The 11016-nt window shown below is 38.5% G+C and overlaps 1 pseudogene; it reads left to right on the top strand.

Annotated features, from left to right (window-relative positions):
- Positions 1 to 6646: 6646 nt before the first annotated feature.
- Positions 6647 to 7811, top strand: LOC130543214 (bifunctional methylenetetrahydrofolate dehydrogenase/cyclohydrolase, mitochondrial-like; annotated as a pseudogene).
- The last annotated feature ends 3205 nt before the right edge of the window (positions 7812 to 11016 follow it).

Raw genomic sequence — 11016 nt, 5'->3', positions numbered from 1 at the left:
CAGACATGTCAGATACAATATACTTATAAGATAGGATTCCTTATTTTGCAAATAACAAAAGCATGATTTAAATTGGACTAAACAAAAGGGAATCTGTTCACCCAGGTAACTAGAAATTCCAGAGGTAGGACAAGCTTTGGAAGTATATGATCAAGCTCAGTCTCTATTTCCTGCCATTCACTTTCTACTTCTGTATACTAGCTTTATCTTCCATGGCAGTAAAAAAGTTGCTATAGAATCTCAGACTTTTCAACTATATACCACACCAATCAGAGCAAGAACAGTGTGTATCTTATGCAAATGAGTTTTACATAGTTCTGATAGGACCAACCTTAACCAATCACAGAGGCCAGTGCAATGCCATGCACTGACTTAGGCTCATGTCATTGCTCATCCCTGAACCAATCTTTGTGGCAAGGGATACTACTGCCTTATGTCAAACACAGGCTATGCACAGAGCTGGGAATGATGTCAAGCCTACTCCCAGGGAGGAGAATAGATGCTGGAAAAGCAAGTATAATGTCCATTACAGCACTGTGTCCGTACCTAATTCGAGAAAACTACATCTCAAAGATCAAGAGACATAGCCAGTAAGTGGTAGAGCCTGTACTCGGAGCAAGATCTAGCTGAATCCAAAGCCAGCACTGTCAGTTAAACTACATCTCAGTGACCACACATCACCATAAATTCCTCATAATCCCTGATATTTTCTCTCTATTAAAGAGGAAAAGTGTGTAAATGAGTTGATCAAAAGCAAATGTTCAGGCAATAGGATAAACATTAAGGGGATTCATAAGGACTAGAAAGATAAGATTTCTTCCCTTCTCACACTTTTTATCACTTTCTCTCCTCCTCAGTGGAAAATAGTGGGATTTCCGGCATAGTAACACTCCAAGGTTGTGCTATTAAAAAGACTACAATTTAGTAAGAGCAAAGTTGATTTGTCTCATACATGCACCATTCTGATTAACTTTGAAAAACTTAAATCTGCTAGGTGAGCCCTCCCAAGGATTATCTTAAACTGACACCTTCTTCCAAGGGAGTTAAGACCTAGAGATGAACAGAGAGAGGCAGAAAACAGTGGAGGCAACTGATGTGAGGTGAATACATTGTGCACTGGAGTCTGCTTCTGTATGAACTGATGGGAACCTCAATGCAGCATTCTCAGAATTCTATTTGTGTTCCAGATGCAAATTATTATTAATTATTTTCCTTCTGGTACCTGCACCCCCTTTCAGTATCACAGAGGCATAATGAGCCAACACTTGCCGCTCAGGTCACCTAGAATTATTTCTCAAACAGCACCATAAACAAGGTATATTTGTTTATCTGGAATTTTTTTCTTTAGGTTTTTCTTGAAGGCAAACAACCAGAACCACAAGCAGTTTTACAAATGGTAGTATAGTCCTTCTAGTTTTATTTTTACAGTCTGGTTGTTTCTAAGGCCAATAATTCAGCAGGTTGAGATACTCAGGGTAGATGGCAATCACAATCATTATCCAAAGGCAAAACTGCTAGCTCAGAACCTATCAGGCTATTGCTAGAGTTTTTTTTCATTTTTTCTAATGATAGTACCCTATTCAGACATATATACCAGGATTATCTATTACTTCTATGCTGATTCACACAGGTTTAAAAGGACTTTCTTTAGTTTTCTCTGATAATCCTAGCATTTGGCCACCTGAGGAACTTAATGTCAGGTGCAAAACCCAGAGATTGTATCCTGCACTCCCTTCCCTGGAACCATATGTTTTTCACATCTGCATTAAAAGGGGACTATTTATTATCTTTGTTTTTTTTTTTTTTTAAGATTTTATTTATTTATTTGACAGAGAGACAGCCAGCAAGAGAGGGAACACAAGCAGGGGGAGTGGGAGAGGAAGAAGCAGGCTCCTAGCGGAGGAGCCTTGTGTGGGGCTCAACCCCAGAACTCTGGGATAATGCCCTGAGCCGAAGGCAGCCGCTTAATGACCGTGCCACCCAGGCGCCCCTATTATCTTTGTTTTTAAGCAGAGTAATCACTGTAGTGGGAATGCATTTTGTGTTTGATACTTGAATATATAGTCAAGAGAAGGGCACATTTACTTCAGATGAATTTAGGTCTAGAGCACCTTTCTAGATCAATTATTGAAGAAGAATTCATAAAACGAAATTACAACAGCTGCTTGAAGAAAATGAAGGCAAAGATTAAGAAGCAGATGAGCTAAAATATATGCCAAGTATCTTATTTACTTTAGATGTGTTAACTTGCTTAATTTAACAGCAATTCTGTGAAGTAAATATATTCCCCAAAAGAGGCATCTTTGACTCAGGAAGGACAAATATGTTACCCAAATAATAGAGCTAAATTCTAACCCAGTTTCAACTTGACTTCAAAGCCAGTAGGTACTGGTAAGTATCTCCCAAAGCATGTTTCAAGAAACAATAGTGCCACGGAAAGTTGAGAACCAGTATTTGCAAACCCAAACAAATAAGTTCAGAAGACCCTGGGTTAAACAAAGTTAGTTATTCTTTTAACTGCAAAATGAGACATTTATATACTATGATGTTAGACGAGATATATTTATACAGCATTTCCACAACTCATTTGACCACTGAAGCCCTTTGCACAAGCATCTTGGGATACTAATATGTGTTCCATGGAATACTCTGAGAAACAGTCTGACTCTCTGCTCTAGCACTCACAAACAGAATCAATATTAACATTAGAAACTCAGATGAGCTTTTACGCTTACAAGTTTTCATTAAGCTTTGCATATGTAGATCAATGAGGATCAAGCGTCTAAACAGAAAATATGCTAGCCCGTGTTCTTGCTGTCTATCACACAGTATAGTGGACCATTTTAAGTCAAATAGACAAAATGGTTCACTTGCCAAAATAAAGGAGAACATGCAACAAAGGTCCATAGTGTAGTAAAGTGAAATAAAATTCTTGCCAAGTCAACCTTTGCAAAGGAAAAAAAAGAGAAGGAAGATGTGATGATGGTAAACAGCTCTATCAAAGAGTTTTAGGAAAAGAATTTAATAAATTTTCTATTGTAAATAATGTACAATAAAGCAGGCTATTTGACCTTCTCCAATGATTTTAGTTGAAGAAATGTAATCCTGGGGGACAATGTTCACGGAAAACTGTCCATCAAGATGACGGTATTCATTATATTCACCAAAGTGTGCTTGAGGCCGAACAGAACATGACTTACACAAAGCAAATCCCACAGCATCCTTTCCTGGAACAAAAGCTAGCTGGTTTTAAAACTGAATTGGCAGAAGGTACAATGGTAATCACTTCAATTTTCAGATATGGGGATATTTTACAATTCAAGCCAGTTGTTTTATATACATATATACACGTGTGTGTGTTTATATATAGGCTTATATACATATACATATAAGCACACACACATACACATTCTGCTTTCTTTCTCTCCCTTCTTCCTTTTATCTGGAAGTTCCTGTAAGACCTCAAGCTGGCCCTTACTGAAGGAAGCTGATGTTTTCACTTGTCCATAAATCATCTTGAATAAGGTTATTCTGAATTATTTCTCATAGGCTGTGCACGACAGTTGAGCTTTACAGACTTGGATTTGACTCCAAGTCACAACACAAAATAGTTATGAGACCTCACTCAAGTTATTTAACTTTTTTAACATTCAGTTTCCTCTCTGCAAAAAAGACTTGCTGTGAATATCAAATTATATGTTATTGTAAAATGTGCAGCAGGGTTTTGGGCATATAAGAAATAGTAGCTATTACTAAGTTCTGACTGTTGTGAACATGAGCCCATCTAACATTGACAAAGGAAATCTACAGTACTGTACTGTTCTTCTCAAATGTCTTCACAGAGGTATCTTTAACAACAAAGAACAATAACTTATATCCCACCACTTACATTCCCAAGGTACTTGAGTCCTTAGGCCCAACACAGAAAAATGAAGACATTTCTTTAGTATGTTTTCATTTTCTAAAACCATGTAAATTTTGTTTTATATTCAATAATACATCCTTGTTTATTTTAATATAAAAATACTTTCAAATTACTTACCACTAAGGAAAATTAATGGTTGCAGAAGACACCACGCAGCAAATAACAGCGTTTGAGAAACACAAGTTTCACGAGTCTATTTTAGGTCATACAATCAGTTTGTAGTTAATTCCCCTTCACTGTAAGCTTGGGCTGTGTTCTACAATTTCTTAATCGTAAATATTTATTGAATGTTGCCCTGACTATGCTCACGGGGGTTGGATAAGCCTAATAAGAACCCTTCTCATTAAGGGTTTTAATGAGAAGGGTGGTGGGTTGAAATAGTATCATAAGAAGTAGAATAAAAATCATAGTCAAGAAAAGGAAAAGAACAGTTAAGCAAGAGCCTTGAGTCAAGTAGAAAATAATGAGGTCAAAAGAGAAGTTAAGTATACCAAGAAATGGATCAAGGCAAGCAAATCAGGAAGAAGGCTATGAATGACAGGTTCCTATACTGACTATGTAGCACGGGAACAAGTAAACTAGGGCAATGCTTATCACAACGCTAGGTGCCATAATCTACGCAAGCCAAAAAGGCAAGCTCTTTATCCTTTAAAATCTAACAATTTTAATGTAAAGTTCGATGATTCATTAGTTGCGTGTAACACCCAGTGCACCATGCAATACGTGCCCTCCTTACTACCCATCAGAAACCAGGGATGTACTGTATGGTGACTAACATAATAAAAAAACATTAAAATAAAAAAATATATAACAATTTTAAATGAGACAATAAAGACAAACATAAAATATTTTTATCTTTTCTCTGTTTTAGAATCCAATACTAAAATAGCTAACATCTACTGAAACAGTACCAGGCATCGGGCCCTTTTCTAAACACTTTACAACCACTAACTCAGTTAATCCTTAACAAAAGTGGATATAATCAATTATTTCATTTTACTGATACAGAAATAAGCTTAAAGAGGTTAAATAACTTGCCCAAGATTATATATCTAATAAGCAAAAAAGCCAAGATTCAAGTTCAGGTAATCTAGTTCGGTGTCCTTATACTTAACCACCAAACTATCATGCAATTAGAAAGTGGAATAAGGGGGCACCTGGGTGGCTCAGTCATTAAGCAGCTGCCTTTGGCTCAGGTCATGATCCCAGGGTCCTGGGATCAAGCCCCGCATCAGACTCCCTGCTCAGCAGGAAACCTGCTTCTCTCACTCCCACTCCTCCTGCTTGTGTTCCCTCTCTCGCTGTCTCTCTCTGTCAAATAAATAAATAAAATATTTTTTAAAAAGAAAAAGAAAAGAAGGAAAGAAAGTGGAATAAGGACTAAGAAAAAAAATGAGATCACAGGGATTGGTGGCTGAAATATCCTAGAGAAGAATGATATATTTGTCAGAGACTTTCAGTGCAAGGGAAGGAACACCAACTAAAAATAGTTTAAGTATAAAAGGTTGAATTAATCCATGAAACTGATTAATTCAGAGGTTACTAGATTCAGACACAACTGGATCAAGTAACGCAAATTATGTTATTAGCTCTCTCTCTCTAACCTGCCCCATCTCTCAACTTTGATTTTCTCTGTGTATTATTCTAATTCTATCGTATTACAAATTTACCCATGGATTTCCTCAATGCATCCAAGGAAGCTGGCCCATCATAAAGCTCATCTCAAAAATCCGTAGAAAAGAGAATGTCTCTCTCCAATCCCAGGGAAGGATTATGATTGATTCTGCTTGGATCCCCAAACAAATTATTCTGACCTAAAAAAGGAGAATTAAGCTTGGCCAGGCCTAAGTGACAATGGACGTTCAGACATGGGTATTTTTTATACAAGGGGAGGGGAGTAGAGGGATAAGAGAAAAAGAGATCTGTTAGCTAGAAACAATAGCTAGTAATACAGTCCATTACAAATGGCATATGGAATTTGCTTGTCTTGAGTCATGGGACAATATGGTAGACCTAGTAGTTTGGCTGAGCTGAGACAGGCAATTGACTTTCAAACTAGCCCTAATAACAATCATAGTGATTTCAAGACTAAGCAATTATGCACCACTTTACAGTTGGAAAGCATTTTCCACACATTACTTCTTTTGAAAAAAAAATGATTTACTTTCCTTTCACTTTTGCCAGAAGATGGGTTCTCGTTTGCTGTCATCTCTTTGGAGATTTACTCTAAGAAATATTGATTAAAATGTCTAATGTTTCACTTCTCCAAAACCAGCTTTATAGGATATGGATGATATAAACACTCCAGAAGCTACACCATTTAGCCTTGATCTCAGCAACTGCCCTTTAACACAATACTCTGAACCTCCCACATCTGAAGCTACTCTCACCGAGCCATTAGTCAACATTTAAGAATCTACTGGGCAATGCCCTACTGATAAAGCTAAAGTAAAATTTTTTAGTGTCTGAAATAGGACCCATTAGTCTCGGCATATAAACTCATGCATGCTATAAATGTAAGGTTGAGACTATAAAAAGAGTGCTGATGTCAAAACTATTTTAAATTTATAATGTTTACATGAAGCATCTCAATGCGGAAAATTAAAGTAAACTACAGGCATGGATACCAGCAAAATGTTCAGCGTGTTTCGGGTAGTTAACACAGATTAACAACATGAGTAAAGTGATATATCTAGCCTGACGCAAACATCAGTGTGGGCGATGGCTGCTGCTTCCCTGGTGTCCACACTGGCCACCCAACCACTCTGTCCCGCACAGAGCTATTGCCTTCCACCTCTTGGTAGCTGGAAATAAAGTTGTTGTCACTTCTGGAAGGAAGCTGGCCCAGGAGATCAAGCAGGAAGTACAGCAGCAGATGGAAGAATGGGTGGCATTGGGTGACAAACGGCCACACCTGAGTGTGGTTCTGGTTGGTGAGAATCCAGCAAGTCACTCCTACGTCCTCAACAAAACCAAGGCAGCTGCAGAAGTGGGAATCAACAGTGAGACAATTGTGAAAACAGCTTCAATTTCCGAGGAAGAACTGTTGAATTTAATCAATAATCTAAATAACGATGGTAACACAGATGGCCTCCTTGTTCTGCTGCCTCTTCCAGAGCACACTGAGGAGAGAAAGATCTGCAATGCTGTTTCTCCAGACAAGGATGTTGATGGATTTCATGTAATTAATTTAGGATGAACACGTTTGGACCAGTATTCCATGTTATTGGCTACCCCATGGGGTGTCCGGAAAATAATTAAATGAACTAGCATTCCATCCCTACGGAAGAATGTGGTTGTGGGTGGGAGGTCAAAAAATGTTGGAATGCCCATTGCAACACTACTACACACAGGTGAGGCACAGGAATGCCCTGAAGGTGATTCCACTCTTATGATATTTCATTGATACACTCCCAAAGACCAACTAAAGAAACATATAATTCTTGCAGACATTGTGGTCTCTGCTGCAGACAGTCCAAATCCAATCACAGCAGATATGATCCAGAAGGGAGCAGCAGCCATCCACATGGGAACAGAGTTCAAAGTCCCATAACTCCTAAACCCAAGTTGGTTGGAGATGTGGATTTTGAAAGAGTCAGAAAGAAAGCTAGTTACATCACTCCAGTCCTTGGGGGTGTTGGTCCCATGGCAGTGGCGATGCTAATGAAGAATAATTATTGCTGCAAAAAAGGCACTGAGGCTTGAAGAGCAGCAAGTACTGAAACCTAGGGAGCATGGACTAGCAACTCCATGGAGGAAGGTAGGAGGAACATTAATTAACTGTTGTGTCTTCTGTCATGAACAACACTCCAAGCCAGTTCAAGAGGCAAAACAGGCCAATAGATATGCAATATTTTTTTTAATTTATTTTACTGAAATGGTTTAAAATGCTTTGTATTTACTGAAAGCTTAAATGGGTGGGTGTTTGTGCACATAGCTCTGTAGTACCTCACCACGGAGCATGCCAGTACCATGCTGGCTGGTGTGATCCAGCAAAGAGAAGCCATTACCCTATTGATTAACATGGAGGACATCGTCATGTTGAAAATGGATGCTTACCTTTGTCAACCCACTTCAGTAAAAATCTGCCTTTTCTAGGATTGCATTTCCCAAGTGCTAGTCCAGTAAGAACTGATACTCACTTTAGGTTCCAAATCTTTACAAGTTCAACCGGTCAAACCAAAGGAAAAATGTTGCTTGAGAAAATTAGGGAAAAGGTAAAAAGGAAGAGATGGAAATTGAGCAGAAAAAAATTACTCTATTTTTCACATATAACATGTAAAAACTACATGTTAATAGTGTCCTTAGCTGTTATGCCATGGCTTAGTCATTGGGAAAATGTTCAGGATTGTTCCATATACTGTCAGCCTCATTTTATGTGTGTTACATCCATGAGGTTTCTCCGTTTTCTTCTAGGATTAAAAGGCTTATTTTATAGATTATTTGTGTATTTTATCATATTTGGCTTTTCCTACACCCTTAAACTTCATTGTTACATCTTTGTACTGATGGGACTGTCTATATTGGTACAACCTGAAACCTATTTTTGATAAACAAAACTTGGGCTTGATAATCATTAGGGCAGCTTGTATAAGTATGCAACTTAGTTTTCCACCAAAGACTTGTCAGTAGCTGCCTGCTTTTCTCTGATGTACCTGTTGGCTTTTCCCAATGGGTTTTTTAGAACTCGAGTTAATACTGAATTTAATAAGACCTTCTGATTAAAAGGGTTTTTTTGTGTTTGTTTCACAGGGTTTTTTTTAAATAAAACATTTCTGGGGGCACCTGGGTGGCTTGGTCGGTTAAGCATCTGCCTTCGGCTCAGGTCATGATCCCAGGGTCCTGGAATCGAGCCCTGCATCAGGCTCCCTGCTCGTGGGGAGCCTGCTTCTCCCTCTACCCTTCCCCCCTGCTCATGATCTCTTTCTCTCTCTCTCTCAATTAAATAAAATCTTTAAAAAAAAAAAAAAGAAAACATTTCTGACTGGTTTGGGGGATGAAAAAAGATATATTTAGTTAGTTTAGGAGCAAGTATTTCTTGAGTGCCTGCCATGGACCAGGCACTGTGTTTGAAACCAGGCATAAAAATATAAGTAATATCTCTGTACTTGAGGCACTTAATATTTAGGAGAGAACAACACATACACATAGTGGCAATATAATAGGGTATTTGCTGAGCAAGAGGAACACTCGGGGTATTAAGGACGACTCAGGGTACTAAGACGGTACAGAAAAGGGGGAAACTGACCCAGTTTGGAGATCAGGTATAGGCTTCCTAGAAATTATAATGCCTGAGGTGAGTTCTGAAAAAAAGGGTAAGAATATCCATGTGAAGGAAAAGTAGTAGGAACATTCAAGGCAAAAGGAAAAAAAGTGAACAAATGTGTAGAAATATGGAACAGCATGAGGTATGCTAAGACAAACACACAGTTCCGATCTAAGTGTAAATTATAAGTCATGAAGTTGGGGGAGATGAAGTTGAAGAAGTAGTGTTATGGACTAAATGCTTGTGTCTCCCCAAATTCATATGTTGAAGCTCTAACCCCAAATGTGATAATATTGAGAGATGAGACCTTTCAGTGGTAATTAGGTTTAGATGAGGTCATGAAGGTGGACCCCTGCTGCTGGGATTAGTGCCTCCATAAGAAGAGGAGAAGACACCAGAACTTCCTCTTCCACCACATGAGGACACAGCAAGAAGGCAGCCATTTGCAAGGTAGGAAGAGGGTTCTCACTGAAAACCAAATCTGCTGGCACCCTGATCTTGGAACTCCCAGCCTCCAGAACTGTGAGAAATAAATGTCTGTTGGTTAAGCCACCCAATCCATGGTATTTTGCTATAGTAGCCCAAGCCAAATGAGATAGGTAGGTAGGAATTAGTTCATGAAAGGCCCCAAATACTTTATAGAGGAGCTTCCACTTTACTTTATGAGCAATGGCAAGTCACTGAAGGGTTGAAAGCAGAAGCAAAAGTCAGGGTTATATTTAGATGAGTTACTGGCAACTATGCTGAGCATGATCACAAATCATATAGCAGAGTCACCCACGAAGAGACACTGTAGTTAGTGAAGGAGAGAGGGGTTTACAGCTTGTAGTGGTATAAACAAAAAGGGATAAAAATTCAACCAATTTGTAGGAAGAGATAAAAATAATCAGATTGTGGTAATTATTGTGTGGGCAGTGAGTGGGCTCATGAAGAGTCAAGAGTCATACCTGATTTTTACACCTAGAGAAATGGGTAGATCGCAGTAAAAATGAAGGATATCAGGAAAACAGGAAGAGGAACAGGATGGGGAGCAAAGAGGAGAGGAAAAAGACATGTAATGTTTAACATGCCTGCAGAATATCCATGTATATCCAGCAAAAAGTTGTTTTCGAGCCTCATTCTCAGTAGAGAGGCAGAAATGCAAATCTGTATAACAGGAGAGACAAAGAGATTTCATAAGCTTCTAGAGAATAAAGAAGAAAACCCACGTAAATAATCAGAAATCATAATGGCTTTAGACCTCTTAAAAACAAGAATGAAATTCTAAAGACAATGAACCTGAAGGCTGTGGTCCCGCATACGTCTCATATGCAGTACCTGTAATTAAGTCTAGAAGGAGAGGCAAGTCTTGAAAATAATTGTGGGTGTTGGTTTTGTAAGGTGGACTAAAATGGAATCTAATACATACAAATCCAATCAAGAGTGAGAGCTGAACTGGCAAGAAAGTCACACCCTAGACTAAAAAGAAGTGAAACTGCTGAAGAGGTAAAACACCCCAAGGGCTCTTAACTTGCTAGAGGCAGAAAGCAAGCTATGAAGGCCGCTCAGGCACCAAAACTGGTGTATTCCAATGCTCTCTCTTTAGAAATAGTCAAGGACAGAGATGGAAAAGGAAGAATGACTCAGAAGGCGGAGGAAATCTTACAGAAACAGAGTTAAAAAAAAAAAAAAAACAAGGGGGAGAAAATATTAGGAAATTAGAGAACAAGTATACTGTAATAGGAGTTCCAAAGAAGGAAATTGGGGGGAAAAAATGGAGATGAGGAAATCACTGAATAAATAACTCAAGAACATTTCTCAGAACTCAAGGACATGAGTCTGCAGA

The sequence above is a fragment of the Ursus arctos genome, unplaced genomic scaffold, assembly GCF_023065955.2.
Source record: "Ursus arctos isolate Adak ecotype North America unplaced genomic scaffold, UrsArc2.0 scaffold_9, whole genome shotgun sequence".
Taxonomy (NCBI): Eukaryota; Metazoa; Chordata; class Mammalia; order Carnivora; family Ursidae; genus Ursus; species Ursus arctos.
Note: the sequence above shows the minus strand (reverse complement) of the source record. Positions and strands in the feature narration are given on the sequence as shown.